The sequence below is a fragment of the Heterocephalus glaber genome, unplaced genomic scaffold (genome assembly GCF_053883595.1).
Source record: "Heterocephalus glaber isolate CG9 unplaced genomic scaffold, H.glaber_assembly_v1.0 deba00001600, whole genome shotgun sequence".
NCBI lineage: Eukaryota > Metazoa > Chordata > Mammalia > Rodentia > Bathyergidae > Heterocephalus > Heterocephalus glaber.
The window spans coordinates 39753835-39766630 of record NW_028258372.1 but is presented as its reverse complement, the minus strand read 5'-3'; positions in this window follow the sequence as shown (position 1 = coordinate 39766630).

Genomic DNA, 12796 nt, shown 5'->3' with positions numbered 1-12796 from the left:
GCACATCCACAGTGCACGGGACGGCTGCTTGCTGCGGGAGGGGGATTCGAGAAAATCTGTGCAGCCACGGATCATTTCTAACCCTCATGACAGTCTGGAAAGGTCCTTATTTTGACCCTCATTTCATAGTTGAGGAAATTGCGGATGGAGTGACTCGCCCTAGGTTACACATCTGGTTATGACCCAGCCAGGATCTAAAACCAGGTCAGACTGACTCCAGAGCCCATGTACTTGTCTGCCCTGCATGGAAATGTGTACTGTGGCACACATTTCCATTTTCATCTGTACACACTCAGACATGCAGGCACACTTGTACACAGCCTATCAACTGTTAATCACAGCCCAGAACCTCCACACCTACGAGAGCACTGTGCAACAGTGCCACCCATGGATTTTGCATAGAACCTAATGGCTTTCAAGTACAAACATGCACCATCAGCTGGCGCACACAGCAGCTCTTCATTGACTGATACATTCCCACACCTACCTCGGCAAACACACTCAGATTTATAGGATTCCATTACAGAAGGCAGGCTAACATACTTCACAGGTTATTGTGAGGAAGGTGGCTGCCACAACTTCCCGATGTTTTTAACAGGGCTTTGAAACAGGCCTCGTTGAGCTTGCGGTCCTACCTCAAGCCCTCCCAGCACACATGTCCTACCGCCCCAGATGCAAAGCCGAGTGGTCAGAGAGAAACAGCTGTGAAGCAAGCCCAGGACCCTTTTAAAGCTCCTATCATCTGGGAGCTTTCTTTCCTCTTCATTTTCCTATCCTACTGTTTCTCTGTAACTCAATCTATATCCCATTTCTGAGGGAGGGAAAGTTAAACAGACAAAAGTAACTGTTCTAGGCTATGGGCTGTGCTCAGAGTTTCTCTTGTGGTGTCGGAGGTCACTGGAACAGTCTATCTGGAGAATCAAATCCAGAATAAGCTCCCGCCTCATGTCCTGGCCTGTGCTGCTTCCTTGTCCCACTCAGCCCAGCGGGAGGCAGCCTGCAGGGATGAGGGGACATTTCGGAGTCCCTTTCTATGGCAACCACCCACGAATTTTTTTTGCCAGCCATCTTTTCTTCCTGGGGTCGGAGGCCTCACCCTGGAAGCACCTAGAAGACACCAAAAGTAACACTTATTCTCATTGGCTCCCCACCCTGCCACAGCCCTCTGGTCCCTCTTACCTCTCCAAGGCATTTCATTGGGAGATGGAGGTGGTACTTTGTTAAATTTTGGTAAGTCCTCCAAAATGTCAACTTCTGGGAGCCCAAGTCAGTTGTTGAGGGAGCCATGGGAAAGGCATCCCTTGGACAGAGCTTCAGATTTAAGGGCATATCAGGTGCCCCTCTGGAGGACAACAACTTGACCTTCTAGTGCCCAGTGAGTGTCAGTTGCATCTTTATCATGAGAAGCCTGTCTCAAATTGGCTCTTTAAATGTATTAAAGTATATTTTAAGCTTGTCTGCAGGGCTATGTGTGGAGGAATCGCCTATCTGCTCAGTAAACTTGTCTTGGAGGAATAACAGTTTAAGCCAGATGTGTGAGCCTACTACTTTGGCTGCCTGGCCTGTAGAGCAGGAAACAATGCCCGTCAGGAGCTAGATAGGATCTGAAGGGCAAGATCCTCTCCTCAAGCTCCCCGGACTCCAGGGAGACAGGGTCCCCAAGGGAGGCTCTGAGGATGCCCACTCTGAGGTCAGTCACCGCTCTGGCTGGCTGGGATTCTTGGACACACTAGGAATATGGCTTCGGGTCTTCCCTTCTCTCTGTGCAGTGCTCTCCCTTGGCTGCAGACTGACAGAAGAATCCTCTGCCGACTCCATTCCCACCCCGGGCCCCTGTGGACAGGAGAGAGGGATGGGAGAGCTGGCTCAAGGTGCCCCCAGAGCGGGCCAGAGCCAGCCATGGCAGTCCGTTTTCTGGAAACCTAGCACCCTCAGTGCCTTGTTTCTTCCAGCAACAGCTTTGAGGTCTAGAATGAGTAAAAATAAATCTATCCATAAAAATAACTACTGGATGTGGGAAAGTGGAGTTGCCCCTCTGGGCAAGAGGGAGGGCACTGCCCCTTGGAAATTCAGTCAGGCTGTTCTCATCCAGCTGGAGGGAATGCAGCCAGCACTGCTCTGCCTCTGGGAGCCCCACGTCAGGTCCCAGGCCCCTCATCCTTTCCCTGCTCTACCCTTGAATATGGACAGCACCCTTCCTGTTTGAATACCTACTGCTTTGCCTTGACTAGAATGGCACCCATCTTCCCTGTGCCCGGACCCAGGGCTTCTTTTTGTTTGTTTTTTGTTTGTTTGTTTGTTTGGTTTCTTTTGGTACTGGGGATCAAGCTCAGGACTTACACTTTCAAGGGAGGTGCAGTGCCACTGAGCTAAATCCCTGGCTTTTTGTTTGTTTTTTGGGACAGTCTCGCTAAGTAGTTCAGACTGTCCTTGAACTCACTATGTAGCCCAGGCTGGTCTCAAACTCAGTGATCCTCCTGCTCCAGCCTCTTAAGTGCTGGGAATACAGCCGTGTGCCACCATGCCCACGTATGGCTTCTTTAAAATACTCTTTCTCTTCGCTGTTAAGATGGGAACTATCATTTTATTAGCGGTCTCACCCTCATCTGACTCATGCCAAGCCAATTACATCCTTTTCTGAGATTTTTGAGTTTAAGATCAAAGACAGAAGAGTGAGTCGAGAGACTCTGGAAGGGTTAGGAGCCGTGTTTGCTGGCATAAGGAAGGAGATGACCAATTAGAAAGCAGAAGGTCATGCAGAGAGAGGCAGAGAAGGAGGCTAAAGAGGGAGTGCTGGCCACATTTGAGCCTGGGCCTTTCATACAGGTGAGCCACGTGACACTGGCCTGAACACTCTAGATGAAACTGGGTGTTTTGGCCACTTGCACTAAGTCATACAGAAATGTAATGGAGAAAGTAATATAGACCCCATTTGAGCTGCTAGCTCCATTTAGATACACTCATTTCAGTGCATTTACCTGTTCAGTAAGAATTATCAAATATCCACTACTCAGTTCACTATACATTTATTGAACGTATGCTCCCCGGGCCCAGATGAGGTACATAGAGATATCAAGCTTATAGTCAGTGAGGGTGGAGAAAATGTGTTCTGAAATGAATGGTTATAACAGAAGCTGCTGAAGTTAGTTTTAAACACATTTATTGAGGCTAACGGTGTTACTCAGTGGTAGAAAACTTGCCTAGCATGCACATGGTCCTGGATTGGATTTCCATCATGGCAAAAAACATTAAAAGTTTCTAAAAAAGTAAAGCCAGGGGTGATAGCACATGCCTGTAATACCAGCACTCAGGGAGGCTGACCCAAGAGAATCTTGAGTTCCAGCACAGCTTGGGCAATTTAGTTACTAGACAAGACCTGTCTCAAAATAAAAAATAAAAAAGGCCTCAGTACAAAGTCCCTGAGTTCAAGCTTCAGTACTAAATAAACAAACAAAAATAAACCTATTTATTGAGTACTTACTACATTAAAAGATGGAATATGGAAATACTTCTGTGGAAATTCCAGAGAGTGACTGCTTTGTATGAGCACATTAGAAGGCATGTGAAAAACCTTGAAAGTAAGCTTTAAACCATTTTGGAGACAGATGTGAAGTGATGTGAGACAGCCAGGGTAGTAACATGAGCAAAGGTCCTGAGGTAGAAATACAGAATGAAAGCAGGGAGATGTTTGGGTCTGGGCTATGAAGGGCTCTGAGTGTCTCATCAGGTCTGTGTCCACCTTACACTCTCTGGCAGCAGTGTACAGGGTAGATCAGAAACCTAGAGAGGATGGGCAGGGTTATCCAGGTCCAGCGTGTAGAACACAGTTCTATACAGGGCATAGAACACCGTTATATATGTCTGTCTCAAAATAGAACAATAAAAAAGGCTGGAGAAGTAGCTCACAGTAGAGCACTTGCCTGCCACTATGGTATCAACAACAACAAACAAAGACAAAAAACCAAGTAGGCAATTAGGGAGGACGCTGCTCATGAAGAGCAGTAGTGACTTCAGCCCGGAGGGTCCACTCCTGATAAGGAAGAATGGTCCTGCCTGTATTCCGTGGGAGGGAAGTAACTCACAGCAGCTGCGCAGGAAACATCGAACTGAAGCAAAGGCAGCAACATCCTGGCTACTTCCGGACCTTGCTGGGTGCTCCACAGGGGGTCTGGCTTCCAGCTCACCCCTTGGTGAGCGTGGGTGGTCATCTGCACTTGACAAGCGACAGTTTCATTCTTCCCACTTCCCGGGACCACTGTGGAGAGCACTGGAGGGGACAGCCTTTACTGAGATTATTAGAAAGCCTGTCTGATCTGCTAGGCTGGGATGCAGAATTAAGTCAAAGGGCGCATTCTCTGCTGGCTTGAGTCACTCCCCTCTCGGAGAACTTCAAGGCTCCATTTTGCTGGTTTCATGCTCTGATTCTGGCAATCATGAGGTTTAGTGAGGGGGCACCAAGAGCTCCAGTTTGCTCTGCAATCTCATCAGGCCTGTGTCCTATTAGAGGAGGGTTGGAAGAAGGTGGAGCCGGGCAGTGGGAGTGGTTTTCCTCAGGACAACCCTGCATGCAGGACTGTGTGCTCCTAGATGGAAGGGATTGTCTCATCCTTGTCCTTGTCCTTCTGAGCACAGCGACCAGAACATCCAAGACCTCTGATGCATCCTGGGAAATAAAGGAATGTGGAATTCAACATGAGAAAATCCTTTTTTTTTTTTGACTCAGGGCCTTTGATGATATGCAGAATCAGTTTAGTTTATTTGGGAGCATATTTTGCTGTTCAGATTTTATTCTGGTTCAATGGTTTTGAAAGCTGCGGTAGTTTGGTTTTACATTCACTTTGAACTCATTAACTAGGTTATTGTTTTGTTTTGTGTGTGTGTGTTGTTTTTTTTTTTAAACTCAAGTTTGGTTCCTGATTTGTTTTTCTAACAAAATATCTGTCTCTCATTTGTTTCGGGGTACAGCAAATTAGTGCCATTTAAAAATAGTCTTTGGTTAATGGTTGTGCTCAGTAGAGCAGAGGAAGTGAGTGTGGAGGGAGGGGAACTAGTGATGATTTTTAAATTTAATATTTAATCCTAATTAGAGTGTCAGCAATGCCCTAAGTGCTCATTAAGTTTATTATTATTTTTTTCGTTTTGGTACTGGAGATCGAACTCGGGTCCTCGTGCATGAGCAGCAGGCGGCGAAACCGAAACCACTGAGCTAAATCCCCGGCCAGTGCTCATTAAGTTTCAAATGAAGACCAAAAGAAACCCAAGGAAGAATCCTTCCTGCCTCCTGTGCCCGACCCATCTCATACAACCCCTGTTCCAGAGCCTTTAAAATCCCCCCTATTTGCACAGTACTTTGCAGTTAACAAAGTGCTTTTTAAACTTAGGATGTTGCATTTGATCCTTGCAGTAGTCCTAGATAGTAGGAAGAATAGGGAGGGAATTACATTTTGCAGTTGGGGAAACTGAGACTCAGAAAGTTTGACTGAGTGTCTCGGTAGCACCAGAGAATGGCAAACATATGACTGAAGCCATCTGAATGCAGGCCTGAGACTCTTCCCACACTCCTGCAGCTGACAAGCTTTCTTGCCCTCTGCATTGCAAGCCTGTTCTTCAGGCCTCAGGTCCATAGATGTAAGGAGTACCCGGGAGACTGAGGCAAGGAGCCCTGGCTGTGAGGGGTCCTGGGTGGTGGCAGAGGAACCCATCTGCATTCCAGGAACCGAATTCTACCGGCTCTGGTGCTTCAGCTGACAGGAGCCTGGATGCTAGAAATTCCTCTTCCCTCCTGTCTCACCTGGAGGAGACACAGGTGTCAGGCCCTCCAAAAAAAACTGGGGTGCGATTTCTTTTGTTGGCAGGGCTCAGCCTATTCAGTCCTTCCTGTTATTGAAGCAGCTACTTCACCCCGTCCTTGTGACCCCTTTTAAACACACAGTGAGCCCAGAGCTTTGCCAGCTTGACCTGGGCCAGTGCTCTTTGCAGTCATGCATGCAACTCACATTTATTCAGCCCTACTATGTGCCAAACAAAAGAGCAAGCCACTTCATGTGCATTGTCGTTTCACTTTTGCAGTCCTGAGAAGCAGGTGTCAGTAGGTTAATTTCACAGGAAACGAAACTCAGAGAGAGCTGACAGCTGGGAACACATAGGGCTGGGCCAGGCTGAATGGGTCTGACAGGGGCAGTGCCCTTGCTCTTCTGTAGGCTGGAGGACAGAGGGGCATATGAGAAGGCAGTGTCCAGTCCCAAGCCAGAGGAGAAAAGGAGACTTTTTTTTTTTAACTGGAGATTGAACCCCAGGGCTTCATACTCCATCTCCAGCTCTTATTAAACATTACTTTTTTCCCTCTAATTTTGAGGTAGGATCTTAACTAAGTTGCCCAGGTTGGGCTGGAACTTGTAATCCTCTCTTGCCTCAGCCTCCTAGAGTGCTACAATTATTGGCACGTGCCACTATGCCCAGCAAAAAGAGCCATCTGAAATGGGTCCATGTCCTTCTCAGTTTCGCAGCTTCCAGGAGCCAGAAACTGAGGATGAAGAAAATTTCTGTGCCTGCTGCAAAGGCTCTGTCTGTGCAAGAGGAGGAAAGAGGGGGCCAGGGACTTGGCTCAGTGGTTCCACCGCCTGCCTTGCAAACACAAGGACCGAGTTCGATCCCTGGTACCAAAAAAAAAAAAGAGTAGGAACATCATGGTGGAAGAGTGTGGGAATAAAAGTGCTTACCTCATGGGAGTCAGGAAGTGTGTGGGGGGGCGGACAGAGAGACAGAGACAGAGTCAGAGTCAGAGACAGACGGAGCCGGTGCTGGCTGACTTTCTTGTCTTTTGCTTTTGCTCCATCCAGGGCCCCGCCCTATTAGATGGCACCACCCACATCCAGGTCACACCTCTCCCATTAGTTTGCTGTCCCACACGTCAATCATCCCTGGAAACACCTCCATAGACACGCCCAGAAGTGTGTTTCACATATTTCCTTAGTGTTTCCCAATCCAATCAAGCTGGCAATCAAGATTAACCATCGCAAATATAGAACTAGATTCTGAAACTGGGGGCTCCTCTAACAGGAGGAGACCCCAAACGTCATCTGGTTTGTTTCCCTACATTCCAGGCAGCAGTATCCAGACCATTACATGGACAGTGCGTGATTCAGGACCAAGAGAGATTTCCGGGAAAGATGACTCGGCAGCTTTGTGTGGACAGTTTTTCCCAGCGGACCACCACTCCCCATCTCTGTGAGGTCCAGGCCTCCTCTCCTGCCCTTTCCATTGGATGAGTCTGCAGCAGCCCCTGGGGACCGGACCACCTGCTTCAGGACCATAGGACTCCTTTCGCCACAAGAGGTCATGGTTCCCAACCTGCACTCACAGGCATTGGGCGGTAACTTCTGCTTGGTGACACCCCAAAATGGCCGACGTGATTTCATCTCCAAGTGATAATCAGTCCAACAGAAAGCTTCTTGGGTAATAAAGGCTGAGGAATAGCTACAAAATAAATGTGACTGGAGCAACCCACTTTCCAGTCCACTTTCTGTCTCGCTCAGACAGAACCTATCTTTCTCTCAATAAATTCTTCCTACTCAAAAAAAAAAATGTGGCTCAGATCTGGTTGCTTAGCTGTCCCTTAAGACTTAGCTCAAGAAGGGCCAGAGGGCCGGGGATTTAGCTCAGTGGTTTCGCTGCCTCCTGCGCAAGCGCAAGGTTCCGAGTTTGATACCCAGCACCAAAAAAAAAAAAAAAAAAAATTTGTCCTACTAAGAGGGGCCAGGGATTTAGCTAAGTGGTTCCGGCGCCTGCTTCACAAGTGCAAGGTCCTGAGTTTGATCCTGGTACCAAAAAAAAGCTAAACAAGGGCCGGGGATTTCGCCCAGTGGTTCCGTCGCCTGCCTCACAAGTGCAAGGACCTGAGTTTGATCCCCATTACCAAAAAAAAAAAAAAAAAAAAAGCTAAACAAGACTTAGCTCAAGTGTCACCTCCTCTAAGCAGCCTTCCCTGAGTTCCCTCTCCCAAAACCAGGTTCAGTGCTCTCCAGGGCTTCCAAAGTGTTCAGAGCCACTCTTTGTCAAAAGCACTTACTGTGGCCTATGATGACTGGCTATTGGGCTATTGATCTTCCTCATTCCCACTGGACACCTTGAGGGTAAAAGGATCCTACTCATTTATGTATTTTCAGTAACTGGCATGGTGCTTGGTATAAGAGGTGCCCCAAAATTATTAGAGCAAGAATGAAAGAATAGATCAATTATTGAATAAATAAATTGCTATTGGCACTACAGGGCTAGAGGTTACTTATAAGAATGTCCTAGCAAACAAAACAAAACAAAACAAAAAACAAAACCAAAAGAATGTCCTAGCTGAGTATCATGGCATACACCTGTAATCCCAGCACCCTGCAGTCTGAGGCAGGAGGATTATCACGAGTTTGAGACCAGCCTGGACTACATAGTGAGTTCAAGTACATAGCAAGATCCTGTCGCCAAAAAAAAAAGGAAAGACCATCCTAACTATGTTACAGCATCCAAAGGCAGGCAAGCCAAGAAATCTGTTACCTGGAAGTCCTTAAGGAGTAATGTGCCATCTGCCTGGTTTGGGCTGACCTTGGGTTCTGCCAGGCCTGGGGACGTGGCTGTGGATCTCTGGCTCCTTTGGATACGACAGACACCAACCAAAAAAGTGAAGAGTAGGGCCAATGGCTCCCGTTGAGTCTATACCACCATTGATCACGCGCTTCCAAAGTGCCAGACTCTGTGCTAAAGGCTTTTGTTGTGTTATTGTATTTGAATCCCATGGCAAACTCAAGAGGTGCCATTAGCCCCATTTTACAGATGAGACCGAAGTCAGAGAGGCTCAGTAAGCCACACAGAGTCACGAAGCTGGTAGGTAGCACTACTCGGTTTCAAACCTTTCTTCACTCCAAAGTCCACATGCTCTTTCCCGAAGACTCCAGTCCTGGAGCCAATGGTCCTTGCCTCCACTTGCCCTCTCTTGGACTTAACATTCAATCAGCTATTTAAAGTCCCCCGAGTAGCTGGTTCCTGGATCTGGCTCCTGGATCTGGCTCGTGGTGGATGACCTCCACCCCAGGAATGGAGAGGTAGGTCTGCCTCTGCAGCATCTGCAGCAAGTTGGCCTGGGCTCCTGCACACACAGCTTCCACAGCAATGTTTCCTGGGTTCTCACTTCTTCCATCCCAGTCCATGGCCAAGGAGATTTCTTTCACTTCCTGTCACAACTGAAGCAAAGCCTCTCTATATAGGCACCAAAATCACTTCTAGTTTCATCATAACTACTTCAATCCAAGTTGTCAGATCTCTTGAATTATGAAAACTAGAATTTTTCAAGTAATTTGTACATTTTTTTTTTAGACAGGGTTTCACTATGTAGTTTTTTAATTTTTTTATTTTATTTTATTTTTTTTTGGTACCAGGGATCGAACTCCGGTCCTTGCACTTGTGTAGCAGGTGTTGAAATCACTGAGCTAAATCCCCAGCCCTTCACTATGTAGTTCAGGCTGGCCTTGACCTCTCACTATGTACCCCAGATTGGCCTTGAACTCACGCTAACCCTCCTGTCTCAGCCTGCTAAGTGCTGGGATTATAGGTGTGTACCACCACACCTGGCTTCTACTTTTTTGTACATCCAGGAAATATAAGGTTTCAATTTTCTCGAACTCACAATTTTCCTAAACACGTTGGGAGTGAAATTAAACATTGAATTCATGCCTCTTTTAAGACAGGAGAGACAAAGATGGAGAACACTGAGGTCTGGCTGCCAGGGAGCCAAGTGCTTGTCAGAAGTTCCTTGTGTTATTCATTGTTTAAATGCTTCACCTACCCTGACATGCAGTGGTTGATGGGATGCTGCTGGTTCAAGATGGGATCCATAGAGGTCATTGGTTAAAGAGAGCACTGGTCCCTTGTGCTAAGAATTTATACTTTGGAAACAGTTGCCCCACCTCTTGCTCCAGAAATGGACATTTAACCCAAGCCAAGCAGAGACTCAACTCCACCCAGGAGGACTGACGCTAGCAGGGCATCTGCCTGGAGTTGCTGGGGCCATCTTGCCAATGGCTGCCCAAATGGAGCCAGTGAACAGGAAGCTCCAGCTGTGAGCTGGAGAGAGCTGCCTTGAGCACATCCAGTGATTTCTTTACGAAGCCAGGCCTCAAATACACATGGATGTTGCTCAAGCCTGTTTCAGTTGGGTTTTTTCTTTTCATTGCAAAGGAAAAAATCCAAATTGAAATTGGAAACTTGGATCTAAGGCCCATATTCATTAGAAAAACAAACAGGCAACAATAAAAATCACTGCCTCTTCTCACTAGCCATAGGGAACAGGAGTAAATTTATCTTCCTCTCCACACCTAGTATTCCTGAACTTTTTTTTTTTTAATTTCTCTTCCACTTCAAGACTATGCCTGAGGGGGTAAGTGTGGAGGATGGCACATTTCCTGGGGAAGGGGCTGGTACTGTACCCATAGTGTCGCTAAGCCCATGTGAGGGCCCAGATGCAAAGGAACATTCTTAGTAGTCATGCTGGCATGATCCAGGGCTGCACTTCACCCCAGGAGCAGCCTAAAGGACACCAAACTACTAAGGCTGGTTGAGGAACTACCAGTTGGTCAATGGCTTGTTGGTCTCACTGGCTCTTGTACCTGCTCAGTTCTGAAGAGTTGCCCAGCTCTGCCCCTAGCTCCTGAGACTGAAAGACCAGGAACTTGCTCAAAACTCTGGGCTACCTGGGGGCCTGGTTCCCACCCTTTTCTGTCCAGAGCTCTCACCACTTAGAGAAACATCCGGGAACAATTTTGTCTACAAGAGCAAAAGGGTTGGGAGTCCAGTGGGAATGGTTTCAAGTCTAAAGTTCACTCTGGAGACAAGCACACAATGAGGGGATTTCTCTGCCTGCAAGATATTGCTGTGGTGCATTAGACCAACAGGAGCCTACTGTCACAGGGTACTGCAGATAGATTTTCAGTCACTCCTTCTGTGTGTTCCACCCTGCCTTCCCCAGTTCCTGCACCCATTTTGGTTTCTGGCCAGCTCTAGCTTTTGAATTACCATGGAGAGAAGCAGGACTGGTATACATTACCTCTTCTGTGTTCATCCCTCATCTAGGATTCTGAACTTAGATGTGAGGAAGAGCATCATAACCAGCAAATACTTGAAGAAAAGAGGCTAAAGAATGTCCCACCGCTGGAATAGGGAGGCAGCCGCGCCTACCAGACTCCTCTGTCCTCTCTGAGAACCCTAACCAACCTGACAGGGGACAAGTGCCTCTTGTCCCTTACTGGGTTGTTTGCGACCCAGACCCCTAGGTACCTCCCTAAGGCTGGATGCTCCCTGGGCGGGGCCCATCTGATGTGATCCCCACACTCATGGACTCCGAACCTCCGGCTGCCCTGGGGATCGTCCTCTGCTGTGCCCTCTTCAGCTGACTCAATACCTAGTGCCACCTGCCTTCACATTAGCACAAGGACACTCGTGCTCATCTGGTCTCCGTTCCTAGCCCACCTGAGGTTTCACCAGCCCCCGCCTCTGTAGCTGCATCTACATTGCTGACATTCTGGTTTCACCTGCTTATCTCTCTCCACCAGGCACCTTGAAGCAGATAGGTATCACGGAGAGCGGGAAGATGAAGGAAGAATAGGCCTCTGGGCTCCCGTGCGTGGCATGTGCCTTAGTTGTGGCTGTGGTGGCGGGAAACTCACTCACACCCGCTTGTCTCATGCCTGAGTGAATAATGGCATGGAGCGGCACAGGTGGCACAGGTGGCCTGGACTCTGAAGCCACCGAGAGCCCGGCCCCTAAGCCCCGATCTCATTAACCCTGCTCTAAGATAAGTGCATTCATTCATCAAAAATTTAAATTGCCTTAGCATCAAGTATGCGCCTTCCTTTGTAGTAGCTGAAGGGAGGATTATGAAAAGGTTGTGGTGTCATTGAGTAAAAATTTACAGCGATGCCTGTTAGCTCAGTGGTTTCGCCGCCTGCTTCAAAAGCTCAAGGACCCGAGTTCGATCCCCGGTACCAAAAAAAAAAATTCACACCGATGAAGAATTAGCCAACAACATAATAAAACAAGATGTGAAGGACACAAGAATGTTCCAGAATAGCCTGTGATTTGCCGCTGAGTGGATTAGAAGGGAAGGGCCGGGGGTCTTTGGGGAGTGAGGAGATGACTGGGCCCTGGGCTTGTGAATGTGAGACGATTTAGGTCCTGAAGTTTCCAAGGCTGTAGACCAGCAGGTCCAGCCTCCCACAGAATGGCCGGGACCAAGGCAGCAAGCCCTGAGCTTCAGGTGATTAAGCCCCCCAAAACATCAACATTTAGCCAAGGGTTCCTCTACAGGCAGTGGAAGATGAGGCGTGAGGCAGTAATCTTTATTTATCTAACTTTGGGAAAAACTGAGAACTTGGCTATCAGCCAGCCAGCCATACCTCTAATCCCAGCTGGTCTGGTGCTGAGGCTGGAAGACTGCGTTTGAGCCCAGCCCAGGCAATGAGACTCCAAAGATTCTCTCTCAAAAACAAAATAAAACAAACCCAACACAACACAACACAAAACAACAAAAAACCACCTTGGCTGTGAAGTGAGTAATGGTCATTGCTGAATTCTTTTGCACAGATTAACACACTTAATCCTATGGGGCTGGCAGATGGCTCGGCGGGAGAGAGCTTGCCTCTCATGTGCAAGGCTGAGTTCAAACCCAGTTGCTGCCATGGCCACCACCTATGATATCGGCTCTTTCTATAGTCCACCCCCCTGACGCCCCAGTACTGGGGATCGAACTCAGGACCTTGTA